This window comes from Perna viridis, chromosome 6, assembly GCF_037379345.1.
Source record: "Perna viridis isolate PV_CMFRI_1.1 ecotype Kerala chromosome 6, ASM3737934v1, whole genome shotgun sequence".
Classification (NCBI taxonomy): Eukaryota; Metazoa; Mollusca; class Bivalvia; order Mytilida; family Mytilidae; genus Perna; species Perna viridis.
In genome coordinates, this window is record NC_142450.1 from 17346843 (window position 1) to 17357791 (window position 10949).

Consider the following 10949-nt stretch of genomic DNA (forward strand, 5'->3'; position numbering starts at 1 on the left):
AATATAGTTCATTAATACACCGGACCATAAATGTTAACATTTGGGTTCGCCTGGTGTAAGTGATGTGTGATGAAAGTGTTTGTAGCTCTTTTCTTTCATTCGTATACCTCTAAGTCCGGAGGAATATGCAACGCACCCGAACCTAAAATGTTTACATTATGGGCATGTATTTTTAAATTGGTATTAGATGAAAATGCTGGCTTCAAAGGGAAATCCAGGAAACCAGAATATAATATAAGGCTAACAACCAGACGGGAAAAAGAAATACTTTTGCATGCGCTGTTATAGCATGCTTGTAATGTATTTTGGGAACAGTTCCACTATATTTTTATAGTTCCTCGACAATGGCTCATAAGAACCTAATTTAACCCACACAATTTGTCTATATTTTATTAATACTAAAATTCACATATAAGAATATTCAGAACTACAACTATCTAATTCAACAGATATTTCAAGACTGTCCTACCCAACACGTGTATAAATTATAAGAGCCCAAGAGCCTTGGGAAATGTGCAAATACATATTTCATGTTTTCATTGTAAACATATTCTAGTAAGGCTTGGTTTCAGAAGCAATAAATCTCCAATACTCTTGTTTATCTAACGGTTCAAGTCTGACATGTAAGATGATTAAAATGTATGACCGTGACCATGCACATATCAAAGGACATTAAAAATAACCCTGTTCCAGAAGCCTAGCAGGAACCTTTTACGATGTCTAGCACGGTACAAAATGTCTGCGCGTCTGAAGTCCCTAAATAGAACATGACGGTACATATCAGCAACAAGAACACGGTAATCATTTGGATAGACATCTTTGATTTGTATATAAATCTAAATAGGGTGACTTTATATTCTGATTTGGAATCTGCCTTGGGGAAAAGAAGAGTTTGGCCACGAATACTGAATGATATTCTTTATGCAGCTTAATTAATATAAAATGAAACTTTTTTCGATAATGCAATTGTTAAATATTTGTCACAAACGAGTGATGAAACATGTAATGTCTTATCATAGAATATATGTGTGTAGTACTTTTTTTTTAAATCATTGTTATAGAAAAAAATAATAATCAAATTTGGCGGCATAAAAAAGAAAACTAGCCATTTCATTGCATTTTTTTTTCAAAATCGGACAATTGCCTTTGTTAAAGGAAATAAAGCATTTTTTGCCATTCAAATATTCTTTATTAGAACTAAATGTATCAAAAATCATTCTTTTATGTTCACTGTTAGCAATAGTAGCCAAATAAACCAAACTGTTTGGTTTCTACTCGTCGATTTTTAAGGGAATAGGGTACAATTTATAATTTCATTCCATTTTCTAAAAGTTTCGCAACTTTTTTTATACCCTAAGAGTAAAAGAATGTCTTAGCATTCTTTTGAAGGCTTTTTATTTACAAAACAGAATTGGTTTTACTTGTATTGCAGCAAAATGTTTTAAAGACGAATGTTCTGAAATGACCTTGTGGCATCCTTTATGTTCCGTCTCCATGACATGGCTGCATTTATTTTTTGGCAGACAGACAGATTTACGTTTCTAATGTAAATATTTAGCAACTTATATTGGTCCACAAAAAAAAAAACAAAAAACAAAAAACAAAAACAAAAAAAACATTAGAATTGGGGATCCTTTTCTTTACCATGAACTTGTTTACTTCAATTAATAAATATGAAATGCGAAGAAAGAGTTGTTTAATTAGGTAAGATTCTAAGGTACTTAATCCTATACTTGTGATCACAGCATTTAGAAAATAACTTTTCAGAATGGTGTCTTACACTGTTTATAAAAATGGTAAAACAATTAAAAGCATAGTATGCAATAGTTCACAGAACTCACATTTGTCGAATGTACATTTTTTTTCTGTATTTTTAACATAAATTTTGCACCACTTCAGAATCTAGTATTTAGAGCAAACTTTCCATTTAGTGCTAATGCTGTATTGTATATTTCACATGTATTGTCTGGCTTTAAAAAAATAGAAATAGCTTATGATACTTCAGGTGGGTAGCTGGTATAGTAGTTTCATATGGTTCTATGAATAGAAAATATTATAAAAATGACTATTGCATTTAACGTAAAAAGTTATTCGACAACTTGATGATATATTGCATAAATACAGTCGTTACGTTATTATCTATTTAAATTTTCAAGAAGAGCACTTATCTCATATTTCTCAAGCTTTACATAATGCATTCAACCACTAACAATTGTCAAAAATTAAAAAAAAAACAATTGTAGGTTTTTCATTCATGACGTTCAGAACCGAACGCCTTGTGATGTCATCGCAACACATCAAACCTCTTTCTAAACAACATTAATAACCAGGATAGACTTTCCTATGATTTTTCAATCTGTGGTTTTTCAACCTATGATTTTTCAACACTGCATACTCCTGTTCCCCATACTCAGTTAAAATCCCGACTTAAAAACATTAATCATCGTTGTTTTTACACCTAGATGCAAATATATAGTTCTTAATGGTGATTCCTCATACTTTGTAAGAAATAATTCCAAATCATCTTCCAAATATACAAAGCTGTTTACAAAATGCTGGAATTTTTAATCGACAACATATTTGTCCAGTGTGGTGGACGTGTTTTTCAACAAACGATTGGCATTTCAATGAGAACAAATTGTGCTTCTTTACTTGCTGAACTATTCCTTCATTCTTATGAGGCTGACTTTATAGCTGATCAGATCCGAAAGAGAGGACATCGTTTGGATAGATCCTTTAATCTCAGTTTGCGCTATATAGATGACGTAACATCTTTAAACAATTCTAATTTCGGGGACTTGATACATCGCATCTACCCCAAAGAACTTGATAAAAAGGATACTACAGACCCTGTGAAGTCAGCCTCATATCTTGACCTACACCTAGAAATCGTTGGTAAGGGAAAACTATTGACCAAACTTTACGACAAACGTGATCAGTTTTCATTCAGAATTCTCAACTTTCCTTTCATCTGTGGCAACATCTCTTCAGCAGCTGCGTATGGAGAGTTCATATCACAAACCATACGTTATGCCAGAGCTTGCCGAAACTACGCAGACTTTTTGTATCGCGCAACAACTCTTACAAATAGGCTTCTGGAACAGGGTTATGTTGCTACAAGATTGAAGTCATCACTACAGAAGTTTTATGGTCGTCATCATGAACTCGTGGATCGTTAAGGTGTACCCATCAAATACCATGAAAGCTGACTTATTCAACGGATCATAGCTTTCCTTTCCTCGTTTCTCTACCCCGGACTTGACTTTTAATGAGCAACTCGGCGGGTGTTTCTAGAAAAGCAGAGGACGCTTACCCTACCGGTGCACCTGGTCCATGCTCCCAGTTTTTAGTGTAATCAGAGTTGTTCATTTGCTTTTGTTACTTTGTATGTAAGATTATAGTTACTTTATGTCCTTTGTTTTGTGAGTCTATTTTCCTTTTCTGGTCTTTGTCCCCGTGTTGCATTCTTTTGATTACTGCTATAACTTTGGTTTCCTTGATTACTCTTCCCCATTCATAAGTGACATAGAACTTCGTAAAACCTCGAATGAAACATATGGCTACTGGATATTTGATTACCATGGCGGGCGGCTAGAAGAATATCTACATCTCCCATCTCTTTTAGATGATGTATGAATACAGCCCATTGACGTAGATATGAAGGTAATCGTCGAGCAGACGTCAATTGTTTCTTCTTGTATATTCGAGATTTTATTTAAGGTAACACAAACAATTTGCAAAAAACCCCAAACTTTCAGAACTATTTTCATATATTATCATTTTCAAACATCATACTTTTTATATATTGACCAGAGCAGAGACACAAATAACAAATGTTTCGTTCAAAATCATTCCGTGCTTGTCTCGAAGTTTTCTTGATATGAACTTTCCACACATTATCGTCTACGTAAAACTTCTTCCGTTGAAGATGATTGCTGTTGAGAGATCTATGATTGATAAAGTTGAATTAAATAGAAATAATTATTAGTCAAAGGTTTAAATATTTAGTGGTTGTTGACGATACCACCAGAAATTACTAACAAGATCGAGTGATTAAAAAGCAATAATATCAAACCGATTTTTCGTCAAAGGTCAAAACATTGTGACCTGTGTATTTACTACGAGAATCTTTCAAGTGTCATTAAGTTTATATATTTCATAGTTTTAGATGCCACGCCTAAATACTTTTGATGAATTATACATGACGTTTTGTACTGCTAATACACAAATACATTTTTTTTAATTATTTTCCCTTTCATAAATTACTATAAAATATATTACTTACTTAAGAAACGCCCCTTTTTGAGTTTCATGGACACAAAAGGCTCTTTTATTCATTCTCTTTATTTATTTTTCAAATTTCAAATTCTCCAAAATCGTAGCTACTTGTGGATACGTATAAAATACATAGGGTCTATCGCCAGGTTCAACAAGTGCCTAAGCCATGGATTTGATAAAGTTATGTAACTAAAAAAAGATTTTGAATTTACTTATTCATCGTGAAACACTTATATTTAGTGGGAAATATTATTTCAGAAAATAGAAAACAAATTATATCAGATATTTTTATTAAAAAATGACATAATATAAATTGTAGAAGAGCAAATCTGTTGAACTCACAGTTTTGGCATATAGGCATGTATAATTAAAAATTAACGATGTATTCAAAATATCACTTCAAGTCGGATGGTTACAGGCGTATCTTGGAGCTGGTTGTAAAACCTCCTTTGTCTTCTTCCTATGCTACGTTGGTGGGAGCGTAGCATTGAATGATGTTAGTTTTTGTATCTTTGACATATACGATAAATCTTTCACTCACAGGATTCCATTCATAGAATAATGATTTGGCCTTCATGTTGAGTGAGATTTCTACTTCATGTTGATGGTTGCCATCCTCGTTTGGTGTACAGTAGAGTTTGCCCTGAAGATAACATAACTGCTCCAGATGATGTCCATCTAACTTCGTTCAAAAATATCAAGGTTGTAGCGCTCCGTATCTATTGCAGCCTTGGCAGTTTTTCCGATTTCGAATAATGACTTCACGCTCCAGCTTGCAATCACTGAGGCAGTCTTAAGGGAGAAAAGTTTCATCGACGGATGAAAAATTATAGTTCAGTGAAATGGAATGTAATTTGTAATACATATCAGCCGCCTTAATTAGTTCATTACTGAACATACTTGTATACATGCTTGTCATGTCATAGGTACATGGGAAATTGCTGTCATTTAGAAACTGTAAAAGTTCCGAGCTGTCTCGTACATAAGTTCCTAGTTCCTAGGTCTTTAACTATAGGTAGCAAAAATAGTCAAGAAGTCTACGCAATTTCCACAATGGGAAATAATCGGACGGCAAGCTATTCTTATCTTGAAATTTCTCTATTCGAGATAAAAACTAAATTTGTTATAATGTTTACTGGTAGTTCGTGTATTTTTTTATCTTGCTAATGGTTTGTTTAACATACTGGATTAATATAACACAAGAGTCTCTAGATATTGATATCCATTTAGTTGTTCATTATAACATCATGATTTTTCCGACTATTAACCGATATTAAAGGCATTTGTTACATGCTTCTTCATACATAATTTAACATTTTGAATAACAGTTTATGGTATATTCTCTATATGTACATGAGATCCCTCTCCTCTCCTCTCCTTTCCTTTTCTTTTTTTTAATTTTTATTTCTACCTAAACTTTTTTTATGAATAACAGAATACATTATTTTTTTCACCATTAAGGAACTTCATTTATTTTTTTTCTTGCCACAGCAAAAGTATTTCTTTTTATATTTTTCTTCCAAGTGAAATTATTTTTGTTTTCAAAAATATCCCAGCCCTCTTCCTAAATAAAAAATGGTTGGTGCCTAACGAATTACTGTGTTATATGAAGGGTTCATATTAGTTTTTATCTTTGTATTTGTGTTTTATTCCTTATTTTCCTTAACTTGAGGTGATAGTATACGTACTGACCCTGTTATATATTGACTTGAAGCTGTAGGTAATTAACTTAGTATTATATGTTAGTAGGTTTATGATTTATACTGTACTTGATTTTTATATGAGAGTAACTTTTCTTCGTTTATTGAAAAGATCCATGATGGTAATTCAATCAAGTGTAAAATATGTCAATTAGTTATTTTTTTTATCTTCTTAAAGCTTTTATATAGTCAATATGAAGATGAATTATAAACTTGTATTTTGTGGTATTTTCATTGTCATTGGTTTTTAATACCATATCCAGATTGTAAAATGCATTTTGTATGACACAGAAAGATGTTTTATTTACTCATTTGTGATACTGGACTTATATTGTTGTTATTGCAGGGGTGTCTTCACTAGACTTAATAAAGACATCTGAAGCCTTAGTAGCCGCGTTTTGTCTAAAATATTACCAGCTTTTAATGATATTATAATGCTTATAATGCTTACCGGTGCACCTGGTCCATGCTCCCAGTTTTTAGTGGAGTCCGAGTTGCTCATTTACTTTTGTTACTTTGTATGTATGATTTTAGTTACTTTACGTTCTTAGTTGTGTATGTCTGTTTTCCATGTCTGGTCTTTGTCCCTGGATTACATTCTTTTGATTGCCGCTATAACCTTGGTTCCCTTGATTACCCTTTATTACTATCTGCAATGCATATGACTAACAGGAGCTATTTCACAATATTCCATATTCACAATCTAGTACTAATAGAAAATATTTGCCCGATCGGTGCACACATCCCATCCAAATATTAGCAAACAACAATATACTCTCATACGGTCGCAGATTATAAAATTTCCTCTGGCCGCAGCTGCTATTTCAGATATTTACTCAAGTTAGTCATAAAGTGCCCTAAACGTCTTAATTTTCGCGGTGTAAGAATTTTCACTATTTTTGCGGTTGCTTCAAGAACGCGAAAATTAGTACCCTCGAAAATGTATTCATATTATGAAGTCTTTTGACCGTTCTTAACCTCATGAAATAAGTGGAAAGACTAAGACACGAACATATTAGGGAACGACCGTTTGATTTTGATAGATCAAATTTGAAATTAAAATACAGGATTAAAATGTTCAAGAAATAAAAGCGCCAGGACAGGCCATAAGAAAAAAAATAAAGGCAAGATCTGTTTTTGCCCTCATGTTCTTTAGACCTATTTAATTTTATCTCTGAAATATGTTCATGAAAAATTATTTGAGTATTTCAAAATCCATTAAACATGCAGACAGCAGAACTAAGGACTGCAGATTTCTTCTAGCGTCGTTCATTAAAATTCATACCATAATTTGATTTTGTAGACTAAATACTTATTGGATTAATTCACTGCAAAACAGACTATAATATTGATGACCAAGGGTTATTAATAGGTTTACCTTTTGCATTAAATGTTTTCAAAAGTAGCTGATTTAGATATAGCAGATTTCAATTATTTCATTAAGGCTTTTGAAATATAAAACTTAATTTCATTGAAAATTTACAGAAAAAGTACAAATCAAACTTTTCGATAAATAATCATCTCTCACTCTTTATAAGACTAGAAGAAATCTTTGAATCACATTAATTTTAGAAATTGGACATCTAACAAACAAATTCAGGGTTAGCGACCATCCACTGGCAATTTAAACTGGCCGTTATAAGAATGTCCGAAGAGAAAATCGATTATACACTAAATGTACTTCAATTGATGATGATTTTCATTTTGCATATTTGACGTGATAAAAAAATAGCATTGAGAGTTCATTTTTTTAGAGATAAGTAATACATTATTTCGTACTGATAAACCATTCTCCATAAAAATTTCACGCATTTTTTCCTTATATGAGCAGTCAAAAAATATCCACATTACAGATGCTTCAGGATAAATTTCAATAACTCAATGTATTGAATATATTTGAGGAAAAAAAGACCAAAATTGAGAAATATGACGTGCCATCCAGTGCCTGATTATTAGACAGAATGGTACTTAATATTAATCCGAAGATTGAACTCAGCGACTTTATAAATCAATCTATAGAATTGCAAAAATGAGGTTCTTATTGGTTAAAACTTCTCCATAGATGTATAATACTGTCTATTTCGTGTTGTATAATGTGTTATGTTTTTTTGTTTCGGTTGATCCATATTGGTGTAATTTTGCTAATGAATAAATTTATTGCCATATATATTTCCACTAATTTTAACTAATGGATCGAAAGGAAGGAAAATTTCTCAGAAGTTGGGCCCCACCCCACAGATGTGCATGCTACAAACAAAAATTTAAAAGGAGGCGCGCTTTGGCTGAAAAGGAGGATAGGTCATTAGATATCTGGGAAACCTAGGTGGGTAGGAACTTGACAATTGGTGTGGTAGTAGGGTTTGATGAGCTCTACAATATTATGCAAAAAAGTAAATCGATATTTTTTGTGTTGCCATGGTAACAAAAAACCCGAAAATTTTCGCCATTGGTGATCTTTCAGTTGTTATTTCTTTATGTAGGAAAAATGACTTGAGATGTATTCACCAAACTTAATAGGGGTAGAGAGTAATCAAGGAAACCAATGTTATAGCGGTAATCAAAAGAATGTAATGTAGGGGCAAAGACCAGACATGGAAAACAGACATACACAACAAAGAACATAGAGTAACTAAAATCATACATACAAAGTAACAAAGCAAATGAGCAACTCGGACTCCACTAAACACTGGAAGCATGGACCAGGTACACCGGTAGGGTAGGCGTCCTCTGCTTTTTCTAGAAACACCCACCGAGTTGCTCATAAAAAGTTAAGTCCAGGGTAGACGAAAAAGGAAAGGAAAACTATGATACGTTGAACAAATCAGTTTTCATAGCGCAGATGGATACACCGTAATGATCCACGAGTTCATGATGACGGCCATAAACCTTTTGTAGTGATGACTTCAATATTGTAGCAACATAACCCTGCTCCAGAAGCCCATTTGTTAGAATTCTAGCGAGATACAAAAAAAGTCTGCGTAGTCTCGGAAAGCTCTGGCATAATGTATGAGTTATGATATGAACACTCCATAAGCAGGCGCTGAAGCGTTGTTGCCACAGATGAAAGGAAAGTTGACAATTTTGAATGAAAAGTCATCACATTTGTAGTAAAGTTTGGTCAATAGTTTTCCTCTACAATCGATTTCTAAGTGTAATTTAAGATATGAGACTGACTTCACAGTGTCTGTAGTATCCTCTATCTTAAGTTCTTTGGGGTAGATGCGATGTATCAAATCCCCAAAATTAGGATTGTTTAAAGATAATACTTCATCTATATAGCGGAAACTGAGATTAAAGGATCTACCTAAACGATATTCTTTCTGTCGGATCAGATCAGCTATAAAGTCAGCTTAATAAGAATGAAGGAATAGGTCAGCAAGCAGAGGAGCACAATTTGTTTCCAATTGAATGCTGACCGTTTTGTTGAAAAACGCGTCCACCACACTGGACAAATATGTTGTCAATTAAAAATTCCAGCATTTTGTAAACATCTTCTGTATATTTAGTAGATGATTTGGAATTATTTCTTACAAAGTATGAGGAATCTCTACCAAGAACTATATATTTGTATCTAGGTGTACCATCGTTTTTGGAAAAACAACGATGTATTATGTTTTTAAGTCGGGATTTTAACTGAGTATGGGGAATAGAAGTATAAAGTGTTGAAAAAATCATAGGTTTTAATGCTATTATATGCGGATAATAGTCTTGAACTTATTGTCTTCAAAAGATCTTTGGAAGTTTTTCAGGATCCACATTGAATTAATACCACTACGGGATTAACAAGAGTTATGGTAGGACTTCAAACCCTCTTTTACAGCTGTGAGTATAAAAGTTCAAAGTTTTGAAAGAGGTTTAGTGGTACATTTTGCAGATCCAGCTATGTAACGTTGTTTGTATGGATTCTTGTGGAGTTTAGGAATCCGCTACATGGACGGTAAATCACAGTCATCGTCCTTCGTAGAGAGACCAAAAAGAGGATTGCACAGATTTATGGTTTCAACAATTTCTTTTTTGGAGAGTGTGGTAATAGTATAGGTCTAATCACTGCTATTGTTTTCTACGTCTACCTCTGATAATAAACATTGGATGTAAAACGTTTTGCTGACAAAAACAATGTTGTTGTGGGGTTTGTCTGCTGGTATACCTATCATATAACATATCATAATATAGGACATTATGATATCTAACAAATCGAAGTAGCCATCAACTTTGAAATTGGGATGGTGATAGAGTTTGATGATGTCATATGTATTATACCAAAAAAGTGAATCGATAATTCATGTGTTGCCATGATATCGAAAAAAAATTTAAAAAATGGTTGATTTTTGTGATATTTCAGATGCTTTTCCTTTAAGTAGGAAAAATTATTTGAGATATCTTCACCAAACTGAATGGATATATCAAACCATCTAAGTGTGAATAAATCTTATATTTTGGATTATTATAGATGGCTGCCTTTCAAAATGGCCGCCAACTCAGTCAAAAATTCAAATTTGTCTGACTTTGATGAAATTTGATATCTAAGTACTTTGAGTGGTCCCAATTAACAATCTGAGGCTCAATCGGCAATTTGAGAAACGTATCATCGGCCATTTTCAAAATCGCCGCCACTGTGGTCGAAAATTTAAATTTGTCCGATTTTGATGAAAGTTGATATCTAGGTTCCTTAAGTCGTCCCGATTAAGAATCTACAGCTCAGTGGATAATTTGAACTATGTATCGACCACCATTTACAAAATGGCCACAGCAGCGGTCAAAAATTCAAAGTTGTTTGATTTCGTTGAAATTTGATATCCAGATTCTTTACGCTGCCTCGAATAGCAATAAGCAGTTCAGTTGACGATATGTTTCTCAAAACACAGACCAGGAAACGGGAGGTGACTTCTGCACGTTTCGTGCAAACATTAATTTTAATTATTAGCATGCATCTGTATGATAGAATGTTACCAAAATTTTCTAGAGGTTAAA

At 33.1% G+C, this 10949-nt stretch overlaps 1 protein-coding gene across 2 annotated transcripts in view; it reads right to left on the bottom strand.

Moving 5' to 3' along the window:
* LOC148613902 (centrosomal protein of 162 kDa-like) overlaps window positions 1-10949 on the bottom strand; it is a 68247-nt gene that overhangs the window by 48198 nt on the left and 9100 nt on the right. The gene's annotated exons all lie outside the window — the stretch shown is intronic.